We start from the raw sequence: 13,542 nt of genomic DNA, 5'->3' as shown, positions 1-13,542 counted from the left end.
CCTTTCCCTTCCTTCTTTTAGAACCCGAAGACGCCATGAATGATAGTTAATATGTGAAGGTGGCAAAGTTGTGGAGATTTTTGGTTGTTTAAGGTTTTATTGCGATGAAGAGAGTGAGGTGAGAAAAAGGTTTTTAATGGGGTAGGGAGTGTCTTATACCGAAATGGAGAGTGGTGAACATTGGGTAATGACAATGAAGGTGGGTACGGAACAAGGGTCCTTTATACAGAGAAGTTGTGAGAGCATGGAGGGTGTGGATTGATTGAGTGGTTACTTGATGGACGGTTGGGGTGATGCATGGATAAAAGACAAGGATCATCACTTTATGAATGAGATTGCTCGGTCTTTTAGGGGTTCCATTTTTCCAATGTTGCATGGCAACATTTTCCAATGTATTCCCTTTTTAGAACAAGTGTGTAGCCCTTCCTTTTGTGGTGTCCGATCCTTCTTTGTTTAATTGTCCAATCCATCCCTTTTTATGCTTCTTTTCTTTTCCTATAAAGATTTAAAATAAGAAAATTAATATCATAAAAATTAAACTCTACGGCTAGAATAATAAAGAGAAGAAAAAGAGTTTGTTTATTTATGAATTTTAACTAACTAACTACTTGTGTATCCTTATGCATTTTGGTGGCACCATGGGGTGACACCAAACTTAGTTTGAAGCAATGTGATGAAAAGTTTTGTTCAAAGCTCCCAAGACTAGCATGCATCTTGGTTTGCTTTGAACACCAAACTTGTTCTTCACTATATACTGCATGATAAAGATTTCACCAAGTGTTTGTCAAGTTTGGGTTGAAATTCATAAACATTGATTTATTCATTATTTTAAAAACATATAAAACATGGGTTGCCTCCCATGAAGCGCTTCTTTAGCGTCACTAGCTTGATGTTTTTCCCTCATCAGGGTGGTTGGTAGTGCTTAAAGTCCTCTCCTCTTGCTGTGGACTTATATCCATTGATTGGATCAATGATCTCCACATATTCCAGGGAAAGAACTCTGTTGATAGTGAAGACCGTGGGTAACTGAGATGGTACAGTAGGGAGATTAGGGGAAATATCTGGGAAGTAAGCTGAGACAACTCTATCCCCTGGAGAGAAGTCTTTCGTAGGGATCTTCTTGTTCCTCCACCTCCTTGGTACTTTCTTCTTTGTTTCTTTTGAGGTTGCCTTCCCCTTGGTGACCTCTTTTTCTAAAGGAGTTGTGATGCTGTCTTCACCTGCCTTTAGAGGTTTAGGTTCCTCCAACTTTTCCTTGAGCTATGGAAATTGCTGTTTTCCTTGTTTATCTATTAAGGGGATCTCAGAATGAACTGGCTGTGCTTCAGTGCTTGTTTCCTCCTTCAGTGTCTCATTATCATTTGTGCTTAGTTCCTTGTTCTCTTGATCTGTTTCTTGTGAGAGTTTGAAAACATTGAAGCTGAGTCGTTCATCATGGATTCTCAATATTAGCTCCCCTTTCTCTACATCGATAAGTGCTCTGGCCGTAGCTAGGAATGGTCTTCCCAATATGATTGGATGAGTGTGACTCTCTTCCATGTCCAGGATGACAAAGTCTGTTGGGAGAAAATATTTCCCAACCTTTAACAACACATTTTCCACCACTCCTATTGCTTGCTTTTGAGTTTTGTCAGCCAGTCTGATGATTACATCTGTGGGCATTATCTCATTGATCTGCAGCCTCTTCACCAGGGATAAGGGCAATAAGTTGATGCTGGCCCCCAAATCACATAGTGCTCTATCGAACATAGTTTCACCTATGGCACAAGGGATGTGAAAACTCCCTGGGTTTCTTCTTTTTGTAGGCAACTCAGGTTGAATAAGGGCACTACATTCCTTGTTCATCACTATAGTCTGGCCTCCTTTGAGTGAGCTTTTCCTGGGAAGAAGTTCCTTCATATACTTGATGAATGCAGGCATTTGTTGAATTTCCTTGATGAATGGTATGTTTACATGCAGAGATGCAAATAAGTCTAGGAACCTTGAGTATATTCTTTTTCCCATAGCACCATTGAGCAGTTGAGGGAAGGGTGCATAGAGCTTCAGCAGCTCTTGTTGTGAGATTTCTGGTTCTTGGTGATCTTTATCCTCCTCCTTTGTTGAGTTGTCTTCAGGTTGTTCGAAAAGTGTGTCTTGCTTGTCTTCAGTCTCTTGATCACTTGTAGTGACCATTTTGTAATATTCCCATCTTACTTTCTTTGCTTCTCCTTTGGAGTTTTTCTCCGTGTCACTTGGGAAGCTATCAGAAGGTTTGGGAATCTTCTCAGCTAAATATCCCACCTGGAATTCCAGCTTCCTAATGGTCTCTCCCTGGTTCTTAATATTGGCTCGCACCTCCTCTTTGAACACTTTATTTTCTTGAATCTCTTGGCATATTCCTTCAAGTAAGGCTTCAATCTTAGAGAGCTTGTCATCAATTGATGAGTGATTTGGAGCAGATGTGCTGTTTTGGTTTTGATAAGCATGTGGAGAAGTGTTGTTGTGGGGGTGTTGAGATGTCCTCTATGTGAATTGCTGGTGAGCTGCATTGTTGTTGGAGTTGTAACGTCTCTGGTCTTGGTTTTGATCTTGCTCACTTCCCCACCCAAAGTTTGGGTGGTTTCTCCATCCAGGGTTGTAGGTCTTGGAGTATAGATCATAATTTTTCCTTGGTGAATTCCCAATGTAGTTGGCTTGCTCCTGACTACCCTCTACTTCTTCATTCACTCCTTCTTGGGTTGTTGATGAAGTGGAAATTATTGCTACTTGGTTCATCTCCATCTTCTTGGTGAGGTCAGCCAGCTGCTGGGTAATGAGCTTGTTTTAGGCCAACAGAGCATCTACATTGTTTAGCTCCATTACTCCTCTTGTGTTCCCTCTTTCGGAAGCATAGAAGTAGTCGTTCTCTGCTACTGTTTCAATAACATCTATGGCTTCCTCAATAGTCTTCTTCTTGTTCAAAGATCATCCGGATGAATGGTCTACGGCCTTCTTTGACTCATAAGAGAGTCCTTCATAGAAAATGTGCAGCTGCACCCATTCGTTGAACATATCTGGTGGGCACCTCCTTGTTAGGTCTTTAAACCTCTCCCATGCTTCATATAGAGTCTCACCATCTTGTTGCCTGAAAGTTTGGACCTCAGCTCTCAGCCTATTGATTCGTTGAGGAGGGTAAAATCTTGCTAAGAATTTGTTCACCATGTCTTCCCAAGTTGTCAAGCTTTCCCTTGGGAAAGATTCCAGCCACTTGGCTGCTTTGTCCCTAAGTGATAATGGAAATAGGAGCAGTCTATAGGCGTCAGGATGAACACCATTAGACTTCACTGTGTCATATATTCTCAGGAAGGTGGTTAAATGTTGATTGGGGTCTTCTTGAACACCTCCTCCAAACGAACAGTTGTTCTGAACAAGGGTGATGAACTGAGGTTTAAGTTCAAAGTTGTTGGCATAGATTGTTGGCTTTTGGATGCTACTTCCACAATTTCCTGGGTTTGGATTGATGTAAGAGCCCAAAACTCTTCTATCCTCCCCAGCATGATTTGCTCTACCTCCTCTCCCATGGTTGTGATCCTCTTCTTCATGATGGTTTTCCATGTTGTCTTCCATATTTGGTTCAAAGAATTCCTCCTCTTCCTCAGCACCAACCACTTTCTTTCCTCTTGCCTCCCTCCTTAATCTAAGGAAGGTCCTCTCAGGTTCAGAATCGAAGGAAGTTGAAGCCCCGCTTCTTCTCCCTGTCATACAACCATCATGTGCAAGCAAAAAAAGATAGGTGCAGAAAGTATTTGTGTCAGAATTACTGTTAGTTGTGGGTGATGCAATATATCAAACAGTTAGTGGGTTAGCAAACAGAATTGAAAATAACAAAGAAAAACAAAAGAGTAGAGGGGGAAGGGAGGAAGTTTAACTAAAACAGAAAGTAAATCACTCAAACAGAAAATGAAATTCACAAAATAAAAATGCTCAATCTAGTGATCTTCCAATTTAATAATTGTTGATGCACAATCAATCCCCGGCAACGGCGCCATAAACTTGATGCACGGAAAACTTGTCTCACAACAAATCTCCCTTCGGCAAGTGTACCGAATTTGTCGTCAAGTAAAAACTCACAATAGAGTGAGGTCGAATCCCACAGGGATTGATTGATCAAGCAACATTAATTAGAAGAATGTTCTAGTTGAGCGAATCCAGAATTTGGGTTGAGAGTTGTAGAAAATAAAATGGCGGGAATGTAAATAACAGAAAAGTAAATGCTAGAATTAAAGGACTGGAAGTAAATGACTGAAAATAAATTACAGAATTGTAAATGGGAATGGGGGATTTGCTCATAAAAGTAAATGGCAGAAATTAAAGAGAATGGGTAAGATCAAAGATGGGGAGTTCATTGGGCTTAGGAGATGTTGCAATTCTCCGGATCAAGTTCATTTTCATCTCTTCCTCAATCAATGAACTCATTGATCTCCTTGGCAATCTTAATTGATTGAATTATAATTTCTTGCAATTCAATCTCTCAAATCTTGATCAATAGCCAATTCCTTGGTCAATTGCTCATGAGAAGAGATGAAGTATGGTCACTGATTATACCACATGCATTTTCCAAATCAAGTATTGAGAGGGTTATAGTCACATACCCATCCAAACCCAATTTGGTCCAGCATGAGAAAGCATTTCTAGCTTGATCTCTTCATTCCTCTTTCAAGGTTCAGAAGAGATCTAAGTTTGAATAGCTTCTTTTCCAAGATAACTACTCAATTGGATGAAGATCGAAAGCTTTCAAGTAAAATCAAGAGAAAAGATAGAAGAAGAATAATGAAAATTAGTATTGATCCATCAAATTACAACAGAGCTCCCTAACCCAATGAAAGGGGTTTAGTTGTTCATAGCTCTTGAAAATGAAAACAAGGATGGAGAATACATCCTAAAACTAGAAAATGCAGAGAAAGTAAAATACAGAGAGTAGTTCTCTTTTTCTAACTTTTAGAACTCTTCAATAATTCAAAGCTACTCCTATATATACTACTTTTCTCAGCTTCTAGTTGGCTCTTCAAGTCTTGGGCCTTTGGATCTTGAGTTTGAAGCAGTTCTCTTCTTCATTTGGGCTTGGCTTTACTTGCAGAGAGAAAATGTGAAGTGGGCAGAGACTTTAGCTCGGGACGTTAGGGGTGTTAACGTTTAGTGAAAAATATGAGTTCGAGAACGTTAGTGACAATCAACTTTCTCACTAACGCTACTAAATAAAAGCCACGTTAACTTCAACGTTAGTGGCATAAACGTTGCCACTAACGTTGCCTCTAAGTCCTTCGCACACGTTATTGAAACTTAACATTCCCAATAACTTTGAAAAGCCCCCTTTATTCCCACGTTAGAGCCAACGTTAACTTAGTTAACGTGGCTCTTTAACGTGGGCTTGCCATCCTTCGAGAACGTTAGTGACACTCAACATTGTCACTAACGTTCCAAGGTGCCCCTATGTCTCACGTTAGAGTCCACGTTAACTAAGTTAACGTGGCTTCTAATGTGGCCATGCTTAGCCATCCCCAACGTTAGTGACAATGTTGAGTGTCACTAACGTTGGCCATTCTTTCACTCATCAACGTTAGCTTCCACGTTAACTAAGTTAACGTGGAAGTTAAAGTGGCTCCTTGGGGGGTTGTGTGGTTGCTTCCAACGTTAATGACAATGTTGGGTGTCACTAACGTTGTCGACCACTCTTGCTTCTTACGTTAGCTCCCACGTTAACCAAGTTAACGTGGGAGTTAACATGGTATATTTCTCCTTAGGCCAACGTTAGTGAGAATGTTGAATGTCACTAACGTTGGCATTTCTTCCCCTCTTATAACGTGGCCACTTATCAGCATTTGCCAACGTTAGTGACAATGTTAAGTGTCACTAACGTTGGCTCAACTTCCCTTCTCCACGTTAGAGTTCACGTTAACTTAGTTAACGTGACTCTTAACGTGGTCAATGATGGCTTCGAGAGCGTTATTGGCAATCACTTTTCTCATTAACTTTGCAAGTTACCTCCCATTCCTTGCTTCCTTTGGTCCTGAAATCAAGCAATAGAGTGCATCAAAGTTCTAGTCCAAGTCATGGGTAATGCAACATACAATTTGTCACTAAACTCATGCAAAATCCTCATGAAATAATGTAAAATGCACAATGTATGCTTGAATCAAGGTGTAAGTGAATATCTACCCAAAACTAGCTTATTTCCTAAGGAAATGCATGAAACTAACTTAAAAACAGTAAAGAAAAGGTCAGTGAAACTGGCCAAGATGCCCTGGCATCAGCAATTACCCCATTCCTGTTTAAGATTCTATAATTTACTTTCCGCCATTTACATTCAGCTCTTCATTTCTAGCATTTACTGTTTCTGCTATTTACTTTCCCGCCATTTAATTTTCTGCAAATCTCAAATCAAATTCTGGTTCGCTCAACTAGAACATTCCTCTAATTAAAGGTTCTTGATCAATCAATCTCTGTGGGATTCGACTTCACTCTATTGTGAGTTTTTACTTGACGACAAATTCGGTACACTTGCCGAAGAAAATTTGTTGAGAGACAAGTTTTGTGCCTATCACCTAACCTAAGGAAGAATGCAAGGCAATATAACTAAGGAGTGGAAAGACATTAGAGAATGACAAAGCTGACAGCAAGAAAGAAGTAGAGGTTGAAGAGAATGACAATGAGGATTCCAAAAAGAGGGATGAGCCACAAACTTCACTAAAGGGAAAGAAAGTCTTAGAGGAACAACCACAAGGGCAGAGAAAGGAGGTGAAGCAATATGTCCCTCCTCTATCATACCCTCAGAGACTGCACAAAGAAATCAAGGACCAACAATTCCCTAAATTCTTTGAGATTTTCAAGAAGCTAGAGATCAACTTTCCTTCCACTTGCTGAGGCATTAGAACAAATGTCCCTCTATGCAAAATTTTCTGAAGGAGCTCATCAACAAGAAGAGAAGCTGGAAAGAAAAAGAAACTGTGATCCTAAATCAAGAGTGTAGTGCTGTGATTCAGAAAGGCCTACCACCAAAACTCAAGGATCTTGGGAGTTTCTTCATACCATGTACCATTGGAAACATGCCAATTGATAAGGCTTTGTGTGATTTGGGATCCAGCATTAATCTGATGCCACTTTCTATGATGAGAAAGCTATCTATAGAGGAGGTGAAGCCTACAAGAATCTCATTGCAACTAGCTGATAGGTCACTCATCATACCCAATGGAGTGGTAGAGAACCTTCTAGTCAAGGTGGGCAATTTCAACATTTTAGTAGATTTTGTGATTCTAGATTTAGATGAGGAAGAAAGTGACTCAATCCGACTGGGAAGACCCTTTCTAGCCACAGCAAGAGTCATCATTGATGTTGAAAAAGGAGAGATGATCTTAAGGGAACACAATGAACAAATAACTCTCAATGTCGTCAAAGAAATACTACTCCCTGCTAAGAAGGAAAACTGCCTGAGAATTGAGGATGAGGACTTAAACTGGAAGGAGAAGCCCAAGGAATCACTTATAAACTCAGCCTTGGGAGAGAAGAAAGAGATTGAAGAGAAGCAAAAGGATCACGAGAATAGAAAAGATGAGGAAGACGTGCAAACAGAAGCCCCAGAGATGACAATTGAGAAGAAGGGTCCTAACATTAAGTTGGCCAAGAAGGGAGAGTCAATGAAAAAGGGGAAGAAAAGTAAGAAAAAAGTGCTTAAGGGGTGGAGGTACAAGAAGATTCCAACAGAAGGATTCTCACCAGGAGACAAAGTGAAGCTGATTTATCAACAGTTGAAAACACCTCCACATCCTTCTGAATACTACATTGTCAGCAAGATCCTCTTATTGGAGCACATAGAGATCATCATACAAGACACTGGAAGAAAGCTCATATTGAGAGGAGACAAACTGAGGCACTATGATTTTCAGCCTCCATGATTAAGGGACAAGACGTCAAGCTAGTGATGTTAAAGAAGTGCTTGTTGGGAGGCAACCCAACCAGAGATAACTTTCTTTTCTTAGTTGTTTCAATAAGGGAGTTAAGTAGATTTCTCTATATTGCAAGGAATTAAGTTTGGTGTTGCACACCAATGTGATTGTTCTAACAAAGGAACAAAATCAAGGGTGAATGCATGGTACTAAGTTTGGTGTTCCACCATTAACATTATGTAAGCACAAAGTAACCCTTGAGACAATCATAAACAATCACAAATTTCAAGCAATTACAGAAATTAATTAACTTTGCATCCTACTTGTTTACATTCTAGTTTTATAGCTTCTTTTTCTCATAGGAATAAAAGCACAACGTTTAATGCATATAATCAAGTTGCTGCATAATAGGTGTTGCCAAGGAACTAAGTTTGGTGTTCACACACCAAAACAAGTTCAGAAGCGTACAAGCATACATGCATGCTAACCATTTCTCAAGTGCTTGGGGGACAAGCAACTTCCAATATCTTTGTAGATAGTCAATCAATCTCTTGGAAGGACCATACACCATCATCCAAGGAGACAAAAAAGAATATAAAAGCTATGGATAATGATGACAAGGAGGAAACAAGAAGACATCAAGAGGTTGTACTGTTTCTTAACTATCTCCAATTTGAACTGCTTTAATTGGAAGTGTGATTGTGCCCTATTTTCATATTCCTTTGCATTCTGTTTGTTTCCTTCATTTGTCATTTTAGCTTGCTAGTTTAAATGTCTACATCATGCCATATTGCATTCTTGCTTGAGTTGTATGTTTTGTTCCCATGCATGAATAAAAGAAAATGTTGTGAAACAAAGAAAGAGTAATAGTCCACTTTGATAGAAGATAGAATAAGGGAATATGTGGTGGTCCATGCTTGAACACTTAGTAAGTTCACTAGTAAAGTTGAAAGGTATAGTACTCCTTTAAGTATGAGCTTAGTTTGCATTGTATGAAACCCTGTTAAGAAAAAGATCCTTGTAAGAAAAAAAGGAAAAGAAAGAATAAAAGAAAAGCCAATGTTAGTAGGAAAGTTAGGCCACTAACGGATAGCACCAACGTTGGCAACAAAAAGAAAGAAACATATAATAAGCTAGGCGCCTGATGCCAGGGCATTTTGGCCAGTTTCACTAACCTTTTCTTTACTGTTTTTAGGGTAGTTTCATGCATTTTCTTAGAAAATAAGCTAGTTTTGGGTAGATATTCACTTACATCTTGATTCAAGCATACATTGTGCACTTTACATGATTTCATGAGGATTTTGCATGAATTTAATGACAAATTGGATGTTGCATTTCCCATGACTTGGATTAGAACTTTGATGCACTTTATTGCTTGATTTCAGGACAAAAGAAGCAAGGAAGATCCACGTTAGCAGCCACGTTAATCTAACTAACGTGACCTCTAACGTGGAATGGGAGCTAACTTGCAAAGTTAATGAGAAAAGTAATCGCCAATAACGCCCTCGAAGCCATCATAGCCCACGTTAAGAGTCACGTTAACTTAGTTAACGTGAACTCTAACGTGGAAGAAGACAATAAGGCCAACGTTAGTGACACTCCCCTTTGTCACTAACGTTGGACCAAGCTCATAATTGGCCACGTTAGTTGCCACGTTAACTTAGTTAATGATGAGCGGATAATTTATACGCTTTTTGGCATTATTTTTAGTATGTTTTTAGTAGGATCTAGTTACTTTTAGGGATGTTTTCATTAGTTTTTATGTTAAATTCACATTTCTGGACTTTACTATGAGTTTGTGTATTTTTCTGTGATTTCAGGTATTTTCTGGCTAAAATTGAGGGACTTGAGCAAAAATCAGATTCAGAGGTTGAAGAAGGACTGCTGATGCTGTTGGATTCTGACCTCCCTGCACTCAAAGTGGATTTTCTAGAGCTACAGAACTCGAAATGGCGCGCCTCTAATTGCGTTGGAAAGTAGACATCCAGGGCTTTCCAGAAATGTATAATAGTGCATACTTTGCCCAAGTTTAGATGACGCAAACTGGCGTTCAACGCCAGCTCTCTGCCCAATTCTGGCGTCCAGCGCCAGAAACAAGCTGCAAAGTGGAGTTCAACGCCCAAACTGGCACAAAAGCTGGCGTTCAACTCCAAGAAGGACCTCTACACGTGTAACACTCAAGCTCAGCCCAAGCACTGATGCCAGGGCATCTTGGCTAGTTTCACTGACCTTTTCTTTACTGTTTTTAGGTTAGTTTCATGCATTTCTTTAAGAAATAAGCTAGTTTTGGGTAGATATTCACTTATGCCTTGACCCAAGCATACATTGTGCATTTTACATGATTTCATGAGGATTTTGCATAAGTTTAGTGACAAATATTATGTTGCATCACTCATGACTTGGACTAGAGCTTTGATGCACTTTGTTGCTTGATTTCAGGACCAAAAAGAAGCAAGAAAAGGGGAGGTAACTTGCAAAGATTAATGAGAAAAGTGATTGCCAATAACACTCTCAAAAAGCCATCAATGCCCACGTTAGAGAGTCACGTTAACCAAGTTAACGTGAACTCTAACGTGGAGAAAAGAAGTTGAGCCAACGTTAGTGACACTCAACATTGTCACTAACGTTGGCAATTACTCATAAGTGGCCACGTTAGAAGCCACGTTAACCTAGTTAACGTGGCCTCTAACGTTAAGGGGGAGGGAGAGAAGCCAACGTTAGTAACACTCAACATTGTCACTAACGTTGGCCTATGGTGCTAAGTACCACGTTAACTCCCACGTTAACTTGGTTAACGTGGGAACTAACGTAGAGGATGAAGAGTTGTCGACAACGTTAGTGACACTCAACATTGTCACTAACGTTGAAGCAACCACACAACCCCCAAGAGTCACGTGAACTTCCACGTTAACTTGGTTAACATGGAAGCTAACGATGAGAAATGAAAGATGAGCCAACGTTAGTGACACTCAACATTGTCACTAACGTTGGGATGGCTAAAAGATGGCCACGTTAGTAGCCATGTTAACCTAGTTAACGTGGACTCTAACATGAGACTTAGGGGCACATTAGAACGTTAGAAGCCACGTTAACCTAGTTAACGTGAGCTTTAACGTGAAGCAAGAAGGGGCACACTGGAACGTTAGTGACAATGTTGAGTGTCACTAACGTTCTCGAAGGTTGACAAGGCAACGTTAAAAGCCACGTTAACCTAGTTAACGTGGGTTTTAACGTAAGGCAAAAGGGGTGCATTGGAACGTTAGTGACAATGTTAAGTGTCACTAACGTTCCCGAACTTGGACTTTCACTAAATGATTAACACTCCTTACGCCCTGAGCTTAAGTCTCTGCCCACTCCGCACTTTTTCTCTGCAAGTAAAGCCAAGCCCAAATAAAGAAAGGAACTGCTTCAAACTCAAGATCCAAAGGTCCAAGACTTGAAGAGTGAACTAGAAGCTGAGAAGAGTAGTATATATAGGAGTAGCTTTGAATTGTAAAAGAGTTCTGGAGGCTGAGGAACTACTCTCTGTATTTACTTTCTTTGAAATTTCTAGTTTTATGATGTATTCTCCATCTTTGTTTTCATCTTCAAGAGCTATGAACAACTAAACCCCTTTCATTGGGTTAGGGAGCTCTGTTGTAATTTGATGGATCAATACTAATTTTCATTGTTCTTCTTCTATCTTTCCTCTTGATTTTACTTGAAAGCTTTCGATCTTCATCCAATTGAGTAGTTATCTTGGAAGAGAAGCTATTCAAACTTGGATCTCTTTTGAACCTTGGAAGAGGAATGAAGAGATCAAGCTAGAAATGCTTTCTCATGCTGGACCAAATTGGGTTTGGATGGGTATGTGACTGTAACCCTCTCAATACTTGGTTTGGGAAATGCATGTGGTATAATCAGTGGCCATACTTCATCTCTTCTCATGAGCAATTGACCAAGGAATTGGCTATTGATCAAGATTTGAGAGATTGAATTGCAAGGAATTGTAATTCAATCACTTAAGATTGCCAAGGAGATCAATGAGTGCATTGATTGAGGAAGAGATGAAAATGAACTTGATCCGGAGAATTGCAACATCTCCTAAGCCCAATGAACTCCCAATCTCTAATCTTACCCGTTCTCTTTAATTTTTGCAATTTACTTTTATGAGCAAATCCCTCATTCCCATTTACAATTCTGCAATTTATTTTCAGTCATTTACTTCCAGTCCTTTAATTCTAGCATTTACTTTTCTGTTATTTACATTCCTGCCATTTTAATTTCTGCAACTCTCAACCCAAATTCTGGATTCGCTCAACTAGAACATTCTTCTAATTTAAGTTGCTTGATCAATCAATCCCTGTGGGATTCAACCTCACTCTATTGTGAGTTTTTACTTGACGACAAATTCGGTACACTTGCCGAAGGGAGATTTGTTGAGAGACAAATTTTCCGTGCATCAAGTACACACCAAGTGGGCCCCGGAAGTGGATTTATGCATCAATTACTTACTCCTGTAAACCCTAGTGACTAGTTTATTATAAATAGAACTTTTTATCATTGTATTCAAAGTCTTGGTTACTCCGGTTCCCCTCTGGGGCCGAGACCAATGAACTCCATTATCACTTATGTATTTTCAACGGTAGAGTTTCTGCACTCTATAGATTAAGGTGTGGAGCTCTGCTGTTCCTCAAAGATTAATGCAAAGTACTACTGTTTTCTATTCAATTCATCTTATTTCGCTTCTAAGATATTCATTCGCACTTCAACCTGAATGTGATGAACGTGACAATCATCATCATTCCCTATGAACGCGTGCCTGACAACCACTTCTGTTCTACATTAGATTGAATGAGTATCTCTTAGATCTCTTAATCGGAATCTTCGTGGTGTAAGCTAGAATGATGGCGGCATTCAAGAGAATTCGGAAAGTCTAAACCTTGTCTGTGGTATTCCGAGTAGGATTCAATGATTGAATGACTGTGACGAGCTTCAAACTCGCGATTGCTGGGCGTAGTGACAGACGCAAAAGGATACTAAATCCTATTCCAGCATGATCGAGAACCGACAGATGAATAGCCGTGCCGTGACAGGGTGCGTTGACCATGTTCACTGAGAGGATAGGATGTAACCATTGACAAGGGTGAAGCCTCCAGACGATTAGCCGTGCCGTGACAGGGCATTTGGATCATTTTCCCGAGAGAAGACCGAAAGTAGCCATTGACAATGGTGATGCATTACATAAAGCCAGCCATGGAAAGGAGTAAGACTGATTGGATGAAGATAGCAGGAAAGCAGAGGTTCAGAGGAACGAAAGCATCTCTATTCGCTTATCTGAAATTCTCACCAATGTTTTACATAAGTATTTCTATCCCTGTTTTATTAATTAATTTCGAAAACCCCATTACTATTTTATATCTGCCTGACTGAGATTTACAAGGTGACCATAGCTTGCTTCATACCAACAATCTTCGTGGGATTCGACCCTTACTCACGTAAGGTATTACTTGGACGACCCAGTGCACTTGCTGGTTAGTTGTGCGAAGTTGTGAACCATGGTATTGGCATCATGTTTTTTGGCGCCATTACCAGGGAAAGAAAGAGCAATGAATTTTACATAATCAAAGTGTAATCACAATTTCTGCGCACCAAATTTTTGGCG

At 39.8% G+C, this 13,542-nt stretch overlaps 1 non-coding gene across 1 annotated transcript; it reads left to right on the top strand.

Moving 5' to 3' along the window:
* Positions 1–3,025: 3,025 nt before the first annotated feature.
* LOC148548135 (small nucleolar RNA R71) lies at positions 3,026–3,132 on the top strand. The gene has a single exon (XR_015898103.1). It is a non-coding gene; the product is annotated as a small nucleolar RNA R71 (small nucleolar RNA).
* Positions 3,133–13,542: the final 10,410 nt, after the last annotated feature.

This window comes from Arachis ipaensis, chromosome B8, assembly GCF_059453495.1.
Source record: "Arachis ipaensis isolate K30076 ecotype BB chromosome B8, ASM5945349v1, whole genome shotgun sequence".
Lineage (NCBI taxonomy): Eukaryota > Viridiplantae > Streptophyta > Magnoliopsida > Fabales > Fabaceae > Arachis > Arachis ipaensis.
This window is presented reverse-complemented; position numbering and strand designations above follow the sequence as displayed.